Source organism: Eptatretus burgeri, unplaced genomic scaffold (assembly GCF_056783735.1).
Source record: "Eptatretus burgeri isolate ZD-2024b unplaced genomic scaffold, Ebu_testis_v1 Ebu_testis_scaffold_3156, whole genome shotgun sequence".
NCBI lineage: Eukaryota > Metazoa > Chordata > Myxini > Myxiniformes > Myxinidae > Eptatretus > Eptatretus burgeri.
The window spans coordinates 215,338-239,289 of record NW_028225104.1 but is presented as its reverse complement, the minus strand read 5'-3'; the positions used below and the strand labels follow the sequence as shown (position 1 = coordinate 239,289).

General features: G+C 45.2%; 1 non-coding gene across 1 annotated transcript; it reads right to left on the bottom strand.

Moving 5' to 3' along the window:
- Positions 1–476: 476 nt before the first annotated feature.
- Positions 477–549, bottom strand: TRNAK-CUU (transfer RNA lysine (anticodon CUU)). The gene has a single exon. It is a non-coding gene; the product is annotated as a tRNA-Lys (tRNA).
- Between the last annotated feature and the right edge of the window lie 23,403 nt (positions 550–23,952).

Below are 23,952 nucleotides of genomic sequence, written 5' to 3'. Positions count from 1 at the left end.
AGCAACAACTGCTCTGAAACAACAACTGCTTTGTTCCCCTCCATTGGCACAATCGTCACCATGGTGACCATAAAATGGGGCACTCAGTAGGACTCCCAGGCAGCACGGAAGCCTGAAACCTCCTCTGGACAATGATGCTGTCTGAATGGCGAAGTCCGAGTACCGGTCTCAGCTTCTGAGAAAATAACAGAGCCCCATTAAGTAATATATTAATTTATTTATTTATTGTAAGCCGGAGCCGAACTTTGAGAACCTCGAGTGAACCATGCAAGGTTCTCATATTCAGGTGACGTCCCTCCATTCATCATCTGACGTGTGCGAACCGACAGATGACGCTCCTTGACACGTTGAGAGGAATAAAGTTGCAATTTATGATATTTGAGCGCGATCTCAGCAGAAAAATTTCAAATTTAATTTTCAAACGGAATTTATCTGCAAGCAGAGAAAACAAAAAATACACACCAAACATAAAATGTCACCCAACGTGGGGCTCGAACCCACGACCCTGGGATTAAGAGCCCCATGCTCTACCGACTGAGCAAGCCGGGCAGACATGAGGTTCTCCACCACTGAACGTGAAGATGGTGATGTTTTCACTCCTTTGTGTTTGTTTCTGTGTGCAGGATATCTTAAATATCCGGATGAAATTTTGTGGACAGGTTGGATGTGTGACAAGGACGAAATGATTCGATTTTAGTGAAGATCTGGATCCGAGTACTGGAATTTTTTTCAGTGCTTGTCCACCATTGAGAGATAGCATGGTATCCGTAAGATAGCATGGTATCCCCCCCCCCCTTGCAGGTCAAGAGAGATTTTCCTGACGCTGATCCTGCAAGGAGTGGAGGAGGCCAACGGGCCGACCACGTGCCTCGTGGTTTCAGCAGGTTGATCGGCATCTCAAGGAGATGGGGATTGGAGATGGGCCAGGCATCTGCCTGGGGGTTGGCCAGACGGAGGCCCCTGGAGTAGCGGCGGAAAGTGGACGCAGCGACGCGCTGCTCCGGGGCATGCTCCCACACCTGACCAGACCTGAGAGATCGGGCGAAACTCATACATCGTACACTGAACGGTTCGTGATGTGCATGCTGGTCCAAATCTTCCACCTTTGTACTGTGTCAAACAGAAAGCCAGAATTCTCAATCACTCAAACAAAACCTGCTTTCCAGGTGAAATCAACAAGGTCGGCCAAGGTGATTCGCATGAACATTGTGAAGAAATGTTTGGAACCCTTCGCTGAGCCGGCTTAAGACAAAGACAATTACAAGAAGTTCGACGAACAATTGTCCAAACATATGAAAGGGATATTTGAAAAGATGAATAACACAATGTCCAGTACGTAACGGTATCCACTTAAATCCCTCAATTGAATGATTTTGAGCCAATAAGCGGTGGGCGGAGCTTGCACTGGGGCGGAGCTTGCAGTGGGCAGGGCGGGCACCCTGCGGGGTCATGTGACACTCCTTGGAGACGAGTTCCAGGAACGTGGTTGCTATGGAAATGCACTTTAATATCGAGGGAGAACGCTCGAGGCTCCGTGAATACAGGGACGATGTTTATTCAGATTAAAAACACATTTATAACGGATTACTCTCCACACCATGTATTAATACAAGTACAGAGGATCTTGTGTAGTTCATTGGGGTTTATAAATAAAGTATTTAAATTCAGTTCGATGGAGTTTATTAATAAATTATTTAAATCCCGTGGGATTGTCAGTTCGATGGAGTTTTTCAATGTTCTCTCCCTTGTGAAATCATCCGAAATGTTCTTTGAAGCGTTCGCGAGGCCTGGCAGCTCGAGTCTGACAGGAAAACGAAGCAGGTCGTGCCCCATGGCACGTTCTGGGCCCGGTGTTGTTCCTCATCTTCATCGGTAGTCTTTCTCATTCCGGGGGAAATCCTCTGCTTTATCTGTTTGCCCGCGTCGAGTGGAAAAGATCACTCCTTATCCAAACATCCAGTCCGTTCTTTGCGACTCGCCCGCGGATTTGGCGTCACGTGATCCCGCCCTCGTGTTCGCCTCTTCCGCCATTTTGTGAACAACGCGCTGTGGTGAAGTTTTGTTCGTCTTCTCCTTCCGCCTGTGGCCACTGATCGCGCCGAGCCGTCGAAGTACGGACGTGGGGAGCACGGGACGTTGGGTGGTTCGTTTATCGGAGACAGAACAACGGGGTTTTGGTCCCGTTCTGCCCTCGAGGAGGTGAGGGGTGAGCGATCACGGATTTCGCTTTGGGGATGTCCGAGCTCAGGCAGCGGGTGCATCACCGATTGGAGGCGATCGACCCCTGGAGGCGGCGGGACGGGGTCCCCTGAGACCTGGGATTCTCCATTTGAATCAGGAGCGATGGACGCGTTGCTGGTCGCAGCAAGTTTCCTCGATTGTCAGGGGCGGCGAATTCGGCCCGGTTAGTCGGTAGGGGTGTGGGGATTTGGGGGTGGTGAGCTGAGGGCGGTATGACGTCATCACCGTGTTGGGTAAGTCCGTGCACGCGTTGTACTCATCCCTCCTCTTCACACCTCATTGTTTCCTCCACCACAGACGTTAGTCAGAGGTTGTTTCCACCCCTCTCTGTTTGTGTGTGAACAAGATATCTCATTGAGGTCTAAAGTTTTTCCAACATGGCTGCCACAACACGTCATCGATGACGTCACAATTATAATTCACAACAAGTTATGCACGGATTCGGACGATATTTTAGAGAACAGGTTCGGTGTGTAATCAGGACAAATTGATTCGATTTCGGTGAAGATCCGGATCCGAAGAGAATAATTATTTAATATTGTAAGTAATTCTTCACCATTGAGAGATGGCGACAAAAACGATGAACATCATGAGATGTGAAGAAGTTGTGGATGAGTTGTGATGAAACTGGGTGGATGAGTTGGTTCGGTGACAAGAACATGCCGATTCGATTTTGGTTCAGGTCCGAATCCAGATCCGACCTATCATTGGATACAAATTGTGAACTGTTCACCCTGGTAGAGGTGTGTGCTCCACCGAGTGGTGTTCCTTTTCACCAAGTGTCACTCCATGAGTGATTTTAGGTTTGTTTGTTTGTCCGCACAGAACTTCGTGTTTTTCTCCACAACCACTTGTCGGATTGAGACGAAATTCTCAACATTGGTGTAAAATGATAAAATTATAATTGTGACGTCATAGATGACGTGGTGTGGAAGCCATGTTGGAAAAACTTTGGACCTCTGTATCCCTGAAACCGCACCGAGGAAACAATTGAAACTTGGCACATGACAAGTGCTCATGTGGAATTTATTTTTTATGACGTCATAGATGCCTTCGTTTTGACGTCATCTTAGCACATGTAGAGTGCTCCATCTGAGCAGTATAAACATTTTGAGGGTCACGTATGGATAAAATGGTCCACAGAACAAAATTTGATGACATCATCGGACACGTGATTTGACAGCCGTGTTTTTTTTATATTTTAAATAACCTTCGAAAATCTTCTCTGAAGTGGCTGAACAGATCAGGGCGAAACTTTACACGTATGACCGCCTATCCATGAGGAACCAAAGATTTACACATCTGACATCACAGGGTTTGGCAGCCATATTGGATTTAGCCTGAAACCTATAAAAATTTCTTCTCCATAACGGCTGGACGGATCGAGGGGAAACTTCACACAAATGTTCACCAAGCCAAGGGTGTCCAAGTTTGTTTAAGAATAATTGACAGGTCACATGGTTTGGCAGCCATATTCGATTAAAAAATAATATTCAATAACATTTTCTCTGGAACCGCTTAATCAATCGACATGAAACTTCACACATATAATTCAGTCGTGATGGGGAACCCATGTTTTAAATTTCAACTTGATCGATACATTGTACGGCAGGCAGAATTATTTCATGTTTTTGAGGCTGTTATTATTATTTTTTGTGAATGAGGTTCACTTGGCTGTGCCTGGATGGGTTTGAGGGTGGAGGAATAGCAGCTGGAATGTGAGCCCTATCCAGGTTCCTCCTGATGACTTCATCTTTGCTTTTTTACTTGTTCAGGTTCTTTCTGATGACTCGCTTTCGCTTTCATTTTTCGCTTTCGATAAAGTCGCTTTCATTTCATTCGCATTGAATTGATTTCATTCCCATTCTGATTTCAACTGAATAATCATGAAAAAAAACCTCGAGGGTCAGGGTCAGGGTCAGGTGTCCAATCAAAGCGGGACGTCTTGGTACCCGGTCATCACTGCCAGCAGTTATAAAGTGGCAGTTATAAGAATGTCTCTTATTAATTATGTAACACACCAGCACACAAGCACCACACAAAACTACACCAACACCACACAACACAAGTCCTGGTGAGGGTTGCAATCTCTGATCGCTTTTTCTTGTTTTCTTTTTCAACAATCATCTCAGTTCATCTTGCTGAATCGTTATTGGCAATCAACAAACATATCGTTACGAATTCGCGCCCGCCGGCGTGCGATCGGCCGCGTAATTCCAATAACAGCCGCGTCGCCCACCGGACGGACAATTCAGTCGTGACCCTCCTGGAACTATCGCCAGGAACCAGTCACGGGTGGGGGTTAACCTCACCACAGCCCAGTCCGCATTCTACCCACGCGGAATAGGGTGAATCGCCGAATGTCGATATACCTAAGTACCCGCGCGGGTAACCTACCGAGGGGCTGCACCGCGCCGCAGGTCGGCCTGGGACACGAACCGCTTAAGCGGTCCGTTCCGTACTACAGCGATAACCAAGCGGGTATTATCGCCGACCTCGACAGATCCGATTCTCCTTACAGGATGTTTAAAACCCAACTAATTATTCCACGATGCAAGATGGCATTTTCAATCGGGGAAAGAAGACGCAACGAACGAGAGACATTTCACACAAGGACATTTATTACTTACACACAACACAAGCAAGGAATCATGCACGTATTTACAAGCAAGGCAAATAGAAAGCAATACAACCGACGACAATGAGAATGTACATGCACTTCACAGTTTTACTCAACAGTTTTACTTAACAGACGGCGCCACGACAACATTCATTCAAAAACCCAAAACACAAGAAAAGACCCCCTCACAGACAAGGGGATCAGGCTGGACCACTTGGGTCTTCATGACACGGGACCTGGGAGACCGAACGGGTCCCGCAAGACCATAGCAGGTTACCTGCACCCTCGAGTTGCGACGGCTCTCTCCGGCACTCTCCTCTCGTGCGCGCCTCGACCCTGGACCACCGCTCACAACCCTCACGACTTGGCGCCCAGAGGGAAGGCACCCGGATCTCGAACACCACGGAGCAGCAGCAATCCCCAATGCCACGAAGAGACGAAGCTCCCCCAAAGAGACAATACGACTCGACGACCAACAAAAACCCCCAAACCTGGCGTCTTGTGCGCCCTTTTATTCCTCAGGTTCCAATACCTGAATCCTCCCCGTTTTCGGCTCCGCCCCTTCCAGCTCCTGCGGGAAGCTTCTAAAAAGGGGCGTGCCCTCTCGTGCCCCTCCCCGCGCTCCACCCGGGGAGGGGCAGATAAATCATTCTTGGCTCAGGTCCAAGGAAATCATTCCCCCAAAAAGAGGCCCCTCCTTTACATGACCTCTGACCTTTGACCCACATCGCACTTCCCCGACACCAAAGCGTGGGAAAACAGGCGGGAAAGTGCGCGCACCATCGGAGCTCCTCTGGTTTCCTTCACGTTGCGCTGGCTTTCACAGATGCTATTCGTTGGTGCGTGGGATTGTGCTTTGGTTGCTTGTAGTTGTGGCGTGGCTGGTGGTTGACGTTGTGTTTGCGAAGGTGGTTAGGTGATTGATGGGGTGGAGAAGGTGGTGAGGCGATGTTGGTGGTTGGGAGTAAAGTGATGAGGATGGCGTGGTTTGTTGAGAGGCGCGTGTGGTTGTGGTGGAGGGGTTGTGGTGGAGGTTGCTGTGAAGCGGTTGTTGAGAACGACGTTGGTGGTGGTGATTCGGTTGTGGTTGATGGTTGAGGAGATCGTGGTTGTTGTGATGGTGGCATGGTTGGCGTTGTGGTTAAGGTGGTTGTAATGGTGGTTGAGACGTGGTTGGTTCAAAATAACATTAGATAAAGAAAAGCGGCTATCTCAAAGGGTCGCAGCCCGGTGAACATGAAGAAATCCCTCTAAACAACGGTGGGGAAATCTATCTGCACATAAACTTAGCGTCATAACTGATCTGAGGATCTTGATGGTGTCTTGAAAATTTCCACAGCCGTAACAATATTCAACTGTTAACATCGATTTCTCTTTCCTTTAAAAACGAAAGTCTCACGTCCCCCACATTGAATTAACCTGACACTGATTTTATCCAACAATTCTTTGCAGTAACCACATCATGATCTATCTCGTGATGGCGGTTCCTTTTTCTTTGCAGAGAAAGAAATGAAAACCGTTTCGTTCACCAACTCTGCACAGTTCTTCAACGAAGATCATTTCAATCATCATTCCCACCAACGGGAGAACAACAAACGAACTCACACTGGGGAGAAACCCTTCAAGTGTTCAGTGTGTTCCAAATATTTTCGTGACTCAACAACCTTGAAAAACGACAAACGAACTCACACAGGGGAGAAACCCTACAAGTGTTCAGTGTGTTGTAAGTTTTTTCATCATTCATCAAACTTGAATAAACAAACAAACTCACACTGGCGAAAAGAGTTTTGTTGTGGATACCTCCCCCCCCCCTCCCTTGTGAGTGATTCCGAGCGATGGCAAGCTATTAAGCAAATTAGTGAGGAGAAAGCGAGCAGAGAGAAACACAACACTGGCATATACCTTCTTGGTATGACTTCTCTGAGTGTCATCGGTAACCCCGATCAAGCAGCTGAGGTTCTACGGCCTCTTGGGGAAAGCAAAATGGCTGGCTGCAAAAAATATTCCAAACAATGACAATCATTCACAGAAAATGAATAAAGGGACCCAGACACCTGATAGGCTAAGGCCGAACTCTGTGCGGCCACACCGAGCATCCGCGATGTGTGCTGAAAAGGATAATGACTGCATCTTCTCCAGTGAGGAAGGGGATCCCTGCCTCACGAGAGGACAGAGCTCAACAACAAAGCTAAAAGGTGTCGCCTGTTCCACAACCAACAACGACGAGGTTACAGATGAATTGGAGAAGAATAAGTGAACAGAGGTGGAGCTTGGAGGAGAAAGAAATCATCCTTCACTGCAAAGCGTATTCTACAGTCGATGATAATTGTTGCTTCTGGGACAACCATTCAAATGAATGGGACAAAGGGAAAAACTATCTGACCCATGCCCCAAAAGATCAAAATGGGAGACTCACTTCCTCCCCACCTATCCCCTTCCCTCCCATAGAAGCAAATGAAAAATTGACACTTACTGATTAAAACACTTCTTCCTCCCAACGTAATCACAGTCCTTTTATATTTTCATTATACTCAAAGAGCGAACCAATGAATATTTGCCCATGTTCTACTTTAGGGAATAACAATGTTCTTATAACATTTATTTCCATCGAGTATATTCACAAAGAATAACTTTGAACTTGGTTTTTGGTTTAAGTATCGTTGTTTGAGCAAAGGTAAAATGATAAACTTCTCTTAATGCTCTTGTCTGACTCATTTTAACGCAAAAATAAAATGAGTCAGTCAAGCCCCCTTGCCTGAACCAAGCCCCAAAAGTCCAAAGTAATTTCCTTTATTTATGAGACACACCTGAAAAAAAACCCATGATGTTCTCCTTTCATTGACGTCATCAACTTGTCCCATTTTAACGTGAGCTTGGCTTCAGGTCAGGTCAGGTTCGATCTGTGACCTGCTACAGGTACCATGTAAACCTGTACTAACCTGTTCCATGGTCGGGTTGTCGGCGACTAAACCGTCTCCCCCACCAGGTTTTCTGGTGAGGAAGGTGTTTGGATATGGACACCCAGCAGGATTAAAAACAAAACCTGTCAAAGGGCGGAGGAGCTCCTTGTGAGCCAACGGCCATCCATATCTAGTGCCCAACTGTGTCTGTGGACGTCCTCCTGCAGTTGGGTCACTTATTATTAGGAGGTTGGTGGCAGGATTTGCACTCCGGCCACCGTAAAACCCTTCATTCCGCAAAACGCAAAAACGCAAAAAAATCTGAAAACCCACTCCGTGGGAGTACCTCCTGTGCAGCTTCCCTTCGCAGGGCAGCTCACCGGATGACGGGATTGGGGCAAAGCCTTCGGGACCCCCAATCTTTGATAGGAGGGAAACCACGGGGTATCATCCCTGGGTCAGATTGCGGGAGAGTGTGTCGGAGTGGTGCTGAGGTGTCGTCCACCAGACGGCGGTCTCCTTGGGTTAACCTGAGGCGGTCCCTTCGGGTGGGTGCCTGGAATGTCCTATCCCTAAGAGAGGATGATCACCTGTCTCTGTTATCATCTGAGCTCAAGCGTTTGGACATCGGGATTGCAGCTCTCTCTGAGGTTCGGAGACCGGATTGCGGCGAGATAATGGTGGGTGGTTACACCTACTATTGGTCTGGTCGCTCTGATGGTTACCATACCCAAGGAGTTGCTGTAGCTGTGTCCAATAAGCTGACCCCAATGATAAGGAGTTGCTGTCTGGGTGCTTTGGGGGGTCCTGAAGAGTTGTGGAGCACCTTCAAGACCACCGTCCTTGATGTTGCCGGTGGATGCCTTGGAGTTCACCGCAGGGCAAAGAAGAATTTTGTCTCTCAAGGGACACTGGATACCATTGACCAGAGTCGCAGGGCCAGACTGAATGGCAGAGCTGAGCTGTTCAGGGAGCTGAGGCGTAAAACTGTACGTGCACTGAGGGTGGACAAGGAGGCCTATGTGCGAGGAATCTGTGAGGGGGTAGAGCATCACCTGTGGACAGGTGATTCTCGTCCCGCTTACAGGGGAATTCGCGCATTACGTTCATCCAAGCCCATCCCTCGGAGCACTGCAGTTCGAGCAGAGAGTGGTAGGCTCTTGACAGAGGAGTCTGAAGTGAAGGCCCGCTGGGCCGATTACTTTGAGCGGTTGTACCAGGCTGATCCCCCAGCTGTCGAGTTGGACGTCAAGGGTGCTACAATCCCTGTTGCTGACCCTCGAATCAACTGTGGTCCACCATCGCTTGTGGAAACACGGGCTGCGGTGAACCAGTTGAAACGGGGCAAAGCTCCAGGGATCTGTGGCATCCATGCTGAACTTCTAAGGCTGGTGGAAATGCTGCACTCGTGTCGTTGCATGCAGTTTTGTGCTCTGCCTGGAACACAGGTATCATCCCAACTGACTGGAAGAGGGGCCTTGTTGTCCCTCTCTGGAAAGGGAAGGGTGATCGCCAAGACTGCAACAACTACCGAGGGGTGACGCTGCTCTCAGTGCCGGGCAAGGTCTTTGCTCGGATAATTCTTGATAGGGTTCGCCACCATCTGCTTGAGCACCAGCGTCCAGAGCAGTCAGGCTTTACACCAAAGAGGTCAACGATTGACCGTATCCTTGCACTTCGTGTCCTCACCGAACGCAGACGAGAGTTTCGGCAGGGGCTGCTTGCAGCCTATGTTGATCTCTGTAAAGCGTTCGATTCAGTGAATCGGGATGTCCTCTGGAGGATTCTTGGTCTTCGTGGGGTGCCACCGAAACTGATCGATCTGATGTCTGAACTCTACTCTGGTACTGAGAGTGCTGTGGAGTGTGGTGGTACCATCTCTGACTTATTTCAGTTGTTACTGGAGTTCGTCAGGGATGTGTACTTGCCCCCACACTTTTCAGCACTTGTATGGACTGGATTTTTGGGAGGATGTCGGAGAGATCAAGCTGCGGTGCATCGTTTGGGAATGTCAAGATCTCGGACCTTGATTTTGCAGATGATGCAGTCATCTTTGCGGAGACTTTAGACATCCTCTTGGGGGCCCTCGAGGTGCTGAATGAGGAGTCGGAGCCGTTGGGATTACGGATTTCTTGGGTCAAAACTAAGATCCAGGCTTTCGGTGACATCTTGGATGCTGCTGTCCTGTCTGTGTCTGTTTGTGGTGAGGATGTTGAGGTCGTGGATAGATTCACTTACCTTGGCAGTGATATTCATGTCTCTGCAGGTTGTGAGCCGGAGGTCAATAGACGTCTGGGTTGGGCCTGGGGAGTCATGGATTCACTGGATCATGGGGTGTGGCGCTGCCGGTACCTGTGCGGGAGGACGAAAGTCCGAGTCTTCAGGTCCTTGGTACTTCCAGTCTTGCTCTATGGGTGCGAGACTTGGACTTTGACCAAGGATCTGAGACGGAGACTTAATTCCTTTGGTACCAGGTCTCTTCGAAGAATCCTTGGCTATCGCTGGTCGGATTTTGTGTCCAACGAGCGGTTGCTGAGAGAGACTCGGATGAGATTTGTGACCTGCATAGTCCGTGAGCGTCAGCTGCGGCTGTATGGACATGTGGCTCGTTTTCCTGACGCTGATCCTGCTCACCAGATTCTCTCAGCGAGGGAGTCTCATGAGTGGAGGAGGCCAGTGGGCCGACCACATGCCTCATGGTTGCAGCAGGTTGACCATCATCTCAAGGAGATGGGGATGGGCCTGGCATCTGCCTGGGGGATGGCCAGACGGAGGCCCCTGGAGTACCGGCGGAAAGTGGACGCAGCGACGCGCTGTTCTGGCACATGCTCCCATACCTGACCTGACCTTGGCTTGGTTCATCAGAGAGAATGGAGTATTCAGATGAATACTCCAACCTTGCAGGTCAATCGTTTTCACAAGATGAGAGGTGAGATCCTTAAACCAATTCATTATTTGTTGTTTTATACGGAATTAAATCACTATACAACCAATAATTATTGGGTTTTTTTTCTGACAGGTTGTCCCCAATAACAACATCGTTGATAACTGATATTGAAAATGAACTACGCCGTTTACGTGTGATTTATTTTCTCCTTTACTCTCCTGTTCATAGTTGAAATGTCCATCCGGTGGACGATTTTATGAACTACCCCGTTTACGTGTGATTTATTTTCTCCTTTACTCTGCTGCTCAAGATTGAAATGTCCATCTGGTGGATGATTTTATGAACTACACCGTTTACGTGTGATTTATTTTCTCCTTTACTCTCCTGTTCCAAGTTGAAATGTCCATCTGGTGGACGATTTTATGAACTACATCGTTTACGTGTGATTTATTTTCTCCTTGACTCTGCTGTAAAAAGTTGAAATGTCCATCTGGTGGACGATTTTATGAACTACACCGTTTACGTGTGATTTATTTTCTCCTTGACTCTGCTGTAAAAAGTTGAAATGTCCATCCGGTGGACGATTTTATGAACTACGTCGTTTACGTGTGATTTATTTTCTCCTTTACTTTACTGTTGAAATGTCCATCTAACCCTAACTTACCCTAATCTCCCCCCAACAGGGAGCCCCTGTGAACCAGTTTAAAAAAAACTGACTGGATCTGAGCTTTTACCCGATTATATCATTTGTGGTATAAAAGTTGGAGAACTCCTCCACAATACACCATTACAAACATCTCGAGTTTTTCCCATGATGCAATGCGAAAACATGGTGTATTGTCAGGGAAATTGAATAAAACTTATCACTCAAACAGATGATGTTTGATTCTCCGATGAATGGCCTTGAACTTCAAGATGAAAATCCGCTCGGCCAATTTCCCTCGAATCCTGCACAAGGACTTGGGGTACCGACGGGCAAGTCGGTCGTGGGTGTCACATTTTCACCCATGACCTGTGGTGCAGGAAAGCAGGATTGAGGAATGGCCTCATCGTCGTGGTATGAAGGGTGTTGTGAAGAAAGAGTCGTCGCTTGTGACACTGTGGTGTGGGGTATGACAGGGGTGGACAAAGAGAAAGGATGTCAGACATTTTTACAAACTCTAATGTTCAGGTACAAATGACAAACATCTATGGAACGTGATTTATATATTTTTTATTTTTGTGTACATTGTCGAGGCTCATATGAGAGCGAACACACAGAACGTACAACAAGGGGAGCAAGAGACAAGAAGGGTGGGAGAGGGAAGGACAAAACAGTGGGGAACAGGGACATCAGGAGATCTGTGGAAGGGAGAGGGATGGGGCGGGAAACATGGGGAATACAAGATGGACACTACAGGGACTTTCAGGTCCTGACACGACAGGAACTTTCAGGAAGGAAAGCAGGGAATTTGAAGGTGGTGGATTAACGGGGGTAGAAAAGATTGAGGTTTTGAATGGGGGAAGATAAGAGATGGTGTTGAACCGCTGTTTTGAACACCTGGAGGGAAGAGTGGGGTTTATTCCAAAGGCGGGGAAAAAGAGGAATGAAAGAGTGAAGGTGAGCAGTGATTCGTGATTTTGATAATGGCAGGGACCAGATCACGGCAGGGAAGCCAAGAGGTACGCATGCTCGCTCTCAGCTGTCTCGCCTGGGTTTGAATCCCGACCCAGCTATAAACTGTCATACCGGTGTTTCACAGGCAGGGTGATTCATAAATGTGTGTGATGTCCCCTGGATGGGTGTTAAACTCGGCGTCACATGTTCCTGGATCCCTCCTCCTCTCCCCCACCACACGTTCCCACCTCCCCTCTTCCTCTCCCTTCTCTCTCTCACCCCTTTCGGTCTTTCTCCTATCCCATCCCTCTCTCTCCTCACCCTCTCTCTCGTCACCCTATCCCTCTCTCTCCTACCCCTCTTCCTCCTCTATACTTCCCCTCCCTCCTCCCTCTCCTCTATCCTTCCCATCCCTCCTTTCCCTCGTCCCCGACCTCCCTCTTCCCTTGAATATTCCCATCAGCAAAGCGACAGGTAATATTTGCTGGTAAACAAATAAACAAACACAAATTAAGCTTTATATATTACATTTTCACACTTTCCTCAATTAAAAGAGGTTATGATTTACTGTAATTTATTTAATGAGTCAAGTGCTCATGAGCGTTCACGTCCCTGACCCTTAGTGAAGGGTAATGTTGTTAAACGTGTCCTTTATGATCCATCCATGAAGACCACACTCTGAACAGAGAGAGCATCAATGCTGCTACAGCAGTTACCTGGGTTATTGGACACATTCCTCGACAGGTGACCACTCTGACACAAGATACTCAAAACGGCACAATCATCCCAGCAAGCTGGTATCACTTTGCCAACCTCAGAAGGATGACAAGCTGAGTCAACCCCACCTGGTATGAATTCAACAGCCAAGTGGGATTTGAACTCAGGACCCATGTAAACCAAGCCCACCACCCGAACCATTAAACTAACACCAGGTATACCTTTATGATATTTTACCAAAACAGATAAACAGAGTCGGTACAAACACACCTATCTCGTGACAATGATTTCATAACAGTTCTTACAGCAGGTCAAAGGTCGAGGTCACAGCTTCAGGTCAAAATTTCGTGAAAAAATTATTTTTGGGTCAAACTTTGACCTTGAACTGGTGACTTCCATCCATCGAGCAGAATTAATTAGTTTCCTGGGAAACTCACCAACTCTGCTTTACAAACAGCCGACTTGTTTCGTGGTTACTAAGTTCACCCTTCACATCTTTAAAGATAATATTGAACATAATTTGGCCTTAAATAAGGTGAGTGCAGGACGAGCTATAAACTCCCAACCTGGTGATGCACAGGGAAGGTGTTGCATCAGTGAGCATACCTTCCTCTGAAAGCAAAGGTCAGTCTCTTGTCTTCTCATCCAGTGATTCCTCGAGGACGTTAATGATGCCACTGCAGTCAATAACAGGCCATTGTGTGCTGGTGCAGAGGCCCATCATCACAAGTAAATATTCATCTGATTTGTTGTAAACGAGATTAAAGAGGACTCGAATGATGAATGAAGTGATGAGGTATAAAATTATGTCATACATGTACAAGACGGAGGGTAACATGTCATGGATGGGATTTCCATTCACAATTCAATTCCGGTTCCGCTCCAGACATCGTGACATTCACTAAATCAATGAGTTCCTGTGTGAGTACACAGCACGGGAAACACAAGTTCTCGGTACGGAGTGAACGCCACGTACCGGGTCTGGACCCCTTGTCCTTGGGTGAACCGATCATGGACCCGCGGTCTTCCGGAGAACCTCCCGGACCGACCATGTTTCCTCCATCAGAGCCTCTCGTGGATCCCGGGCTGTTCGCTCTGAGATCTCGGGTCATGGTGGACCGCACGTCATGTCAGGAGAAAGACGTTACGCTGTGGTAACTGCATAATTGAAATAACACACATAGACATAATTGACCACAAAACTTAGAATTTAATTCTTGGACTTGAAATGTTTATCTATTTATTACTAAAACTCTCATCTTGTATGTATGTTTGTTTGTATGTATGTATGTTCCCGAAATACAGCCAAACGGTACACGATAGTGCAAAAATTTTAGGGCCACCGAACTCACCATTCTCCTGCGGTGTGCAGTATCAAGTTTCGTTCAAACCGGGCAACGAAAAAAATTATTGAAAAATCAATTCCCGATTCAATCAAGTACTCTTCCGGAGTATTTGCTCAATGCAAACAACCTCCACGGTACAGTTCGCTGGAGCTATCTTTTTTTATTTGTTGAAATGATGTTTTTTTCATCATTTTTTACTCTTCTTCTTCTACAACGGGAACCCAACGGGTTCATACCCCCGTGGGAGTTCAATTGTACAACTCTCAGATGAGTGACAGCACGGACGACAGATAGTTTTGAAACTTGGAAAGATTTTTATTGCATCAGAAAAAGAAACCAGAACACTTCACAAGAGCGAGGTTAGTTTCATAATCATCATTTGCGACTTAATTTTGTGTTGGGCATTGCCCAGCGCATTTAATAATTTATTTTTAAACAACAATTTAAAGAAACTTGATCGAAAGGGCCGTTTCTCGGCCCAAAGTGCCGGAATCACACATTGGGCCGAGTTAATGCCTGGGGAATGGTCTCAAGAATATACCTCTCAAGTTTGGTTCGGTTCCGTCCACTCATAACCGAGAAATACCAATTTTAAGAATATGGGCCAAAATGGCCGTTCCTCGGCCCGAAGGGCCGCAATCGCACTTTGGACTCAGTTATTGCCAGCGCAGATGTGTTCAGTATGTGCCTGTTAATTTTCATCGAATTCTGTTCACAAATAATGGAGAAATCGACGTTCAAATGAACTGTATATAAGAAAAGAGAGAACGTACGTTGACCCCGTGGGTTGAAACACCCCACTCCAAGCACTTCGTGACCTTTCACCCTTCACCTCCCATCGCGCATGCGCACTTCAGCCTTTCGGTTCCCACATTGCTCTGAAGGCCTAAACGAGGTCAGGACCCTGGCTCGGATAGATGTTGGTGGGAGGAACGAGCAAGGGAGGGCACATGGAGTTTTCTCCGTGTAAACGCGCAATCGCTCGTTTACACCGTGAGGGCACCGAGGCTTTCTCTTGGCGGAGAGCTGGACATTAACATTTGCTCTTTGACCCTTCCCCTTTGAACCCTATATTTAATTATATGTCTGGACGATGGGGTGAAGGGGCCAAGTGTGCTCTTCGTCAACCTTAAATTTTCAACCCCACAGCTGCACATGCAAGTAAAAAATGAAGAAGAGGAGTAAAAAATGAAGAAGAAGAGTAAAAATAAAGAACAAGAGTAAATAATGAAGAAGAAGAGTAATAAATGAAGAAGAAGAGTAAATAATGAAGAAGAATAAAAAATGAAGAAAAAGAAGAAGAAGAGTAATAAATGAAGACGGAGAGTTTAAAAAAACGAATAAGTAGAGTTTAAAAAATGAAGAAGAAGAGTAAATAATGAAGAAGAGTTTAAAAAATGAAGAAGAGTAAATAATGAAGAAGAAGAGTTTAAAAAATGAAGAAGAGTAAATAATGAAGAAGAAGAGTTTAAAAAAATGAAGAGTAAATAATGAAGAAGTGTAAAAAATGAAGAAGAGTTTAAAAATGAAGAAGATGAGTAATAAATGAAGAAGAAGAGTGTAAAAAATGAAGAAGAAGAGTTAAAACTGAAGAAGAGGAAAAAATGACGAAGAAGAGTAAATAATGAAGAAGAGTAAAAAATAAAGAAGAGTTCAAAAAATGAAGAAGAGTAAAAAGTGAAGAAGAAGAGTAATAAATGAAGAAGAAGAGTGTAAAAATAAAGAAGAAGAGGAGTAAAAAATGAAGAAGAAGAGCAAAAAAATGAAGAAGAGTAATAAATGAAGAAGAAGATAATAAATGAAGAAGAGGAGTAAATCATGGTTCATGGATACGGTGAGGGCGGACATGTGGGTGGTTGGAGTGTCAATGGAAGATGTGGAGGATAGAGCGAAATGGAGACGGTTGATCCGCTGTGGTGACCCCTAACGGGAGCGAGCCGAAAGAAGAAGAAGAGGAGTAAATCATGAAGAAGAAGAGCAAATAATGAAGAAGAGGAGTAAATAATAAAGAAGCGTAAATAATGAAGAAGAAGAGTAATAAATGAAGAGGAAGAGTAAATAATGAAGAAGAAGAGTTTAAAAAATGATGAAGAAGATTTAAAAAATGAAGAAGAGTAAATAATGAAGAAGAAGAGTAAATAATGAAGAAGAGGAGGAGTAAATAATGAAGAAGAGGAGTAAAAAATGAAGAAGAAGAGCAATAAATGAAGAAGAAGAGTAAAAATAAAGAATAAGAGTAAATAATGAAGAAGAGTAATAAATGAAGAAGAAGAGTAAAAAATGAAGTAGAAGAGTAAATAATGAAGAATAAAAAATGAAGAAGAAGAAGAAGAAGAGTAATAAATGAAGACGAAGAGTTTAAAAAATGAAGTAGAGTTTAAAAATGAAGAAGAAGAGTAAATAATGAAGAAAAAGACTTTAAAAAAAATGAAGAAGTGTAAAAAATGAAGAAGAGTTTAAAAATGAAGAAAATGAGTAAAAAATAAAGAAGAGTAATAAATGAAGAAGAAGAAGAGTGTAAAAAATGAATAAGAAGAGTTAAAACTGAAGAAGAGTAAAAAATGAGGAAGAAGAGTAAATAATGAAGAAGAGTAAAAAATGAAGAAGAGTTCAAAAAATGAAGAAGAAGAGTAAAAAGTGAAGAAGAAGAGTAATAAATGAAGAAGAAGAGTGTAAAAATAAAGAAGAAGAGGAGTAAAAAATGAAGAAGAAGAGCAAAAAAATGAAGAAGAGTAATAAATGAAGAAGATAATAAATGAAGAAGAGGAGTAAATCATGGTTCATGGATACGATGAGGGCGGACATGTGGGTGGTTGGAGTGTCAATGGAAGATGTGGAGGATAGAGCGAAATGGAGACGGTTGATCCGCAGTGGTGACCCCTAACGGGAGCGAGCCGAAAGATGAAGAAGAGGAGTAAATCATGAAGAAGAAGAGCAAATAATGAAGAAGAGGAGTAAATAATGAAGAAGCGTAAATAATGAAGAAGAGTAATAAATGAAGAGGAAGAGTAAATAATGAAGAAGAAGAGTTTAAAAAATGATGAAGAAGATTAAAAATGAAGAAGAGTAAATAATGAAGAAGAGGAGGAGTAAATAATGAAGAAGAGGAGTAAAAAATGAAGAAGACGAGTAATAAATGAAGAAGAGTGTAAAAAATGAAGAAGAGTTAAAACTGAAGAAGAGTAAAAAATGAGGAAGAAGAGTAAATAATGAAGAAGAGTAAAAAATGAAGAAGAGTTCAAAAAATGAAGAAGAAGAAGAAGGGTGATAAATGAAGAAGAGTGTAAAAATAAAGAAGAAGAGTAAAAAATGAAGAAGAAGAGCAAAAAAATGAAGAAGAAGATAATAAATGAAGAAGAGGAGTAAATCATGGTTCATGGATACGGTGAAGGCGGACATGTGGGTGGTTGGAGTGTCAATGGAAGATGTGGATAGAGCGAAATGGAGACGGTTGATCCACTGTGGTGACCCCTAACGGGAGCGAGCCGAAAGAAGAAGAAGAGGAGTAAATCATGAAGAAGAAGAGCAAATAATGAAGAAGAGGAGTAAATAATAAAGAAGCGTAAATAATGAAGAAGAAGAGTAATAAATGAAGAGGAAGAGTAAATAATGAAGAAGAAGAGTTTAAAAAATGATGAAGAAGATTTAAAAAATGAAGAAGAGTAAATAATGAAGAAGAAGAGTAAATAATGAAGAAGAGGAGGAGTAAATAATGAAGAAGAAGAGTAAATAATGAAGAAGAAGAGTAATAAATGAAGAAGACGAGTAATAAATGGCCTGTGTGTTTTTTTTGAAAGTTGTTTTTTTTTTTTGCACATACAGGCACGCACGTACAGACACGTACTAGTGTAATAATAATGAGTAACAGCAACACGCTGTGACAGCCATCCACGTCCTTGATTGTTAAGAATTTGCTGCCCAGTTAATTGTAATGTTGTATGTTGGAAACCCAGCCTAAGTTTACATTGTGAAAATATTTACATGTACTTTTATGCAGAATGAAGTTATTTTATTTTCTTTTGTGAAATTAAGGTTGAAAACACCCAACAAATTAATTTTTTTGTGCTTTGGAATTATTTATGTGAGATGCATTCAAAATTGTGTTTTCATACTTAATGATGCAAGATTTATATTTTTTCTTTGTATGAATACACACACATAGATATTGTTGCGAATTCGTGCCCGCCGGCGTGCGGACGGCCACTCGACTCGAATGGCGGCCGCTTCGCACACCGAAACGGACAATTCTGTCGTGACCCTCTCGGAACAACGCCGGGAGCTAGTCACGGGTGGGGGTTTAACCCCACCACGACCGTGTCAATTGGCCACCCGCGCAGGATAGGGTTGCTCACCAAATTCGATCCACCTAAGTACCTGCGCGGACGGTCGACCGGGCGATCGTACCTCGCCGCAGGACGACTCCGGACACGAACCGCTTGAGCGGTCCGTTCCGTGCTATCGGGGTAACCGAGCGGTGTTATCGTCGGCCTCGACGGTTCCGATTAATTAATTATCGGGCGTATTAAGCCCACTAAGAACCCTTTACGTGAAGCAGGATGGAGGGTCAATAAAGAAAAGACAAAGCGAAACGGGGAAAACAGTTCACACAATGCACATTTTATTTATTACGCGACACATGGAAAGCACACATATACAGCCAAACAGTCAAAATGCACATATAGCAGTCCAAACAATAAAAGCAACGACGACGCAGAGTTACTACCGACTATGCGCACACACGGAAACACTTATACAGTTCGACTTTACAAGACACGGCGCCACAAGATCCACACAAAAACCCCAAAAAGAAATGGTGACTTCCCTTTGGGCCGTCGAGTCCCTCTCCGACGTCCGCCTGGCCGCAACTCCGTGCCCTGGCGTGGTTAGTGAGTCCTCTCCGGCGTGCCTCGTGCCGGCACGTGTTGGCCGCTCGACGCCACGGACGGAGTTTCCAGCGCTATTCCAGCGCGAATAGAAGGGGGGGGGGACGTGGTTGCTCGTGGTCGCGGTGTGGGGAACGGAAGACGTTCCGTCCCGCCAGCGGGGTCTCGGGACCGCCCCACAAAAGACCAGGCCCGCGGCCACCAGGAAGAGAAGAGGACGAGCGAGCCGGAAGACAGGAAGAGAGCAACAGCAACAACAGCGCTCATTCCGTGTCCGACTTTTTATCCACTGGGGCTCCGCCCTTCACTCCGCCCCCGTTTTCGGCTCCACCCTCCTTTGAGAGGGTTCTCGAAGCGGGGCGTTCCCTCACCCCGACCGCCTCACGCTGGTCATCCACCAATTGGCGGCGAGCTGCCCCTCCCCCTTCTCCTCCCTCACACGAAGCGCCGAGAATAATGGCGCGAAAAACCCACCAGCATCGTTGGCAGTTTTCGTCCGTTTTAAATAAAAGATATTGAAAGAAAAACGACTTACTCAAAGCGTCGCAGCCCGGATGGATCACATAAATTCCCTCCAGACAAAGGATTTGGGCTAACTACACATGTACTTAAGAGATATCTCACCTACGGGACCTGAATGGTGGTTTGCGAATTTCCACAGCCCAAACAATATATATATATATATATATATATATATATATATATATATATATATATATATATATATATATATATATATATATATATATATATATATATATATATATATATTTGGTCTAATTGATTTGCCTGATTGTAATTCAGTTTTATATAATTTTATGCACTGTTCATATCATGTCAAGTATCATCTGTTCAAGTTTTTATGCATCTCATTCTATTGATGCCCGCTGTGGGACATAACAAGTAAAAATATTTCTAAATTATATATATATATCATGGAGAAATTATATCAGAAAGGTGTTTGACTTCCCAAGTGGGACCCATATTGTTCTCTTTTACCAGTCATTGCTGAATTTCTACCTATTGAATGTCAACTATTATGTCGTATCGCAAAATTTCTATGTGGTTGTTCGTCTTTTCATAATTCTTACCTGAGGTTGCTTCATTATGAATCTTGGAACAATGGGTAGTATGTCATCAGTAGCTAAAACTTTTAATTACATTTTATATAAATGTAAGTTATCGGTCAATACCTTTTATGCTCCTAAAGCCCATTTAATGTATGCAAGCATAGAATTATCAGCAGTTTTCCTAACACTGCATGATGATGTTTGAGTCCCCCGGACTCTGAAAATAATTGATTGATGAATTTTGTGTGGCGTGAAAACGGGAAAGCAGGGTGGGGGGGGGCGAAAAACACCTCCATGGATAGGTTATGAGCTGGAGTTGTGCACCTTGACACTGCTTTTTTGACACACATGAAGATGCGAGGAAAAAACGGTATTTTAATCGCGCTAATATATTATATTGGAGACGCCAACCATGATGACGCTGCTAAACATCTACTCGCCGAGCGGCAGCACCTACCGCTGTGTATCTATTCATGGCGCCACCTGGTGGTCCTAGGGGACTCATATGTTCAAAAGAACATACCCTTCTATTATTGTACTTAAAGGTGCCTTTGTGCAATCAATTATATTTGAGAGAGAAGAAGCTCCACAGTTCCTCTCTGGAGCAGAACTTTCTGAATTTGAATTGTCAACTGTGCTTTGCACAAAGTGAATTTGTCAAAAAGGTATTTACGACTTTTACCCACGTGGTATTTCTTTTTATTCCCAATTTTTAGTGTTTGTTTCTCAATTGCAATGGTATCTACTTTTATTTATTGTACGTTTGTGTTTGAGTGTGCTTTTTTGGTACGAATAAAGATATTATTATTGTTAATACTGCTTGTATATTTTTGCCGCAATCATGCTCTGCATGATACGTGATAATAAATGATTATGAATTACAGTTGTTTTCAAGTTGTGCTCATTATGTGTTACTGTGCAATGTAATGATGTCGCAATACAACTTCAATGTTTTGATTATGGCACCGGTATAACAGCGGTGCTCCGCTGACCCCAGACCTACGGGTCGAGGGCTCCATCAAGCTGGAAGATGAAGGGAGTCGTGCACCGCAATGTTCGTTTCTTTGGCGTGCAAACAAAAGGGTAAAAACAAAAACTCCATTTTATGAACGTTGTGATAAAGTTGAAAACTAACGTCATGCTTCAATGTTGTGACAACGTTGAAATCTGACGTCATGGGTGTTGCAAAAACAACTTCCCACTGACCCAATTCTGACGTCCGGATAGAACTGGCAAACGACGTTGCAACAACGTTGTGTGCCTGCTGGGCTGTGACGTGCTGATTCCGGATATACCTTTAGTTTTGGTCTGTGATGAGTAGTTCTCGAGTTTTAAAAGGACAAACAAACGTGCACTTCTACTTTATATATTTAGATGTATATATAATATAGAAAAGAGGAATATAAGGAAAAGAATAGAGAATAAGAATCTGCCATCAGCAAGGATAAACGTCCATTCATAAACCCCACTACTCCTGGTCCGCTGGTGTTGAATACTCCGGTCACCTTCTGATATGTAAAACATGTCTTTACACAACGTCATGAAAGTTGAATGTTCTCATTAACGGGTTCTCGAATCTTCAGCATCATCTTCTTCATCATCCAAAACATCCAAATCATCCCCGGGGTGATCCCAGTCCTCGGCGGATGCACACACACGCTTCAGTCCAGGTAAGTGTGTTCATCCTGCAGGAAGAGTCGGACCGGCGATAAATTTCAGACTCAATCAGATCTTCCAGCACAGCGTGGTCATACTTTTACCCAGAGGTGTGAGGAAGTTCGACGGAACATGGAATCCACTGATGGCATGACAGGGTCGGCCAACTAATCTTCGGCGTGGTCGAACGTGAGCACGCACACTCGTGGACGGGTCGCCACTCCGACACAGGATACCAGCAACCTGGCACTCATTTTGCCGACCTCGGAAGGATGACAGGCAGAGTCAACCCCACCTGGTATTAATTCAACAGTGAGTGGGATTTGAACTCAGGATCCTCGGATCCCAAGCCCACCACCCGAACCATGAAGCCAACACCGGGGATGTTTTACAGAAAGTGAAAGTTTCATCACAACTCGGAAATCGATTGATTTCGAGAGCGAATGACGCTTGAAATACACAACAAGCAGACAGAGGCTTTTGCATCACCTACACTTGGTGAAGTAGTTAGTGTAATAGTATTTGGGGTGTATAGCTCAGTGGAAGAGTATTTGATTGCCGTTCAAGAAGACTGGTTCGAATCCGGTGGCTCTCTGACCTTTTTTTTTGCCCCTCATTCCCTGAAAATATATTTATTTTGCCTCATTTTCTCTGTTTGGAATCACGTGAATCATCTTCACCTGGACGTGTTGTTCCGGTGTGCTTCGTGAGTTTGAACAGGTTCGTTGTTACCTGTATGTGTGTTTATTTGTCTCCATGTACACACGATTGCCTCGTCCTTGTGCAGGCAAGGTGTTCAAGGAAATTTACACACAGGAGGCCGTTTGGCCCATCAAGCCCGTGCCATGTCCATCCGCCGGAACTTTCTTGCCGACTGTCGGTTGTGCTCATGATGAAGCTCACCAGAAGCAACTGTTCACAATGGCCTACTCCTTTCAGGGATCTCGTGATATCTGCAATATCGATCACCTGAGTGCGGAATGGACAGCCGGCTTTTGAACTCCATCTGAATGACAGCGTGCTCCAAGATGCATCGCCTTAATTGTACCCCTGTACCAGAACGGTAGTTTTTACGTTATAAGTTAAACAACCGCCAGAATCGACAACTTAATGGCGCGTTCACTGCTCCACAAGCTGTTCTGGTGCCCAGGACGGTGGTTTGAAGTTAGGAATTGTCTGCCTGGTATTACCTACACGGTGATACCCCGAAAAGGTCGTGGCTGTGGAGGGACGGATCGGTTTAAATGGGGATTACATCGGTAGCTGGATGTATTGGAGGGAGAGGGGTGAAGGGGTATTGGCTGATGTGGATGGTCGGTAGTTTGTGTGTTGATGGGTCACGGGTGATGACACTGGGATTGGTGCGGCGAAGACATGATGGGCCGAACGTCCTCCTCCTGTGCCAAAGTTCCTTGTATGGTAAATTATTTTGGAAAATTCGACGCCTTCTTGGAGGAATTTTCCAAAATATATTGAAATCAACGTGGGTTCGATTCCCGTCCGAGCTTTAAACCGTCATCGAGGGTGTCACGGATTCCGGAGGACCAATCACAACGCAGCACATTTTGTCCCCGCCCCCGTGGCTTGCATCTGATTCCGTTTGAGCCCCTGATTGGCAGTCAGGAATCACGTGGTGAGTTCCAGAGGCACCGTCCTGTCGATCGCACTCCTCGTCGAACAGAGAAAGGTCACGTGGCCGGAGAAAACGTTCTGAGTCGTTTCGGCCGCAAGAACAACCTTGGGAATTAGGAAGAAGAAGGCACACTCCATTTTGACTTCTCTCCCCGCTGTGTGCAGGCCACGTGTTCTGGAGGACTTCCCTCCCCGCTGTGTGCAGGCCACGTGTTCTGGAGGACTTCCCTCCCCGCTGTGTGCAGGCCACGTGTTCTGGAGGACTTCCCTCCCCGCTGTGTACAGGCCACGTGTTCTGGAGGACTTCCCTCCCCGCTGTGTGCAGGCCACGTGTTCTGGAGGACTTCTCTCCCCGCTGTGTGCTGGCCACGTGTTCTGGAGGACTTCCCTCCCCGCTGTGTGC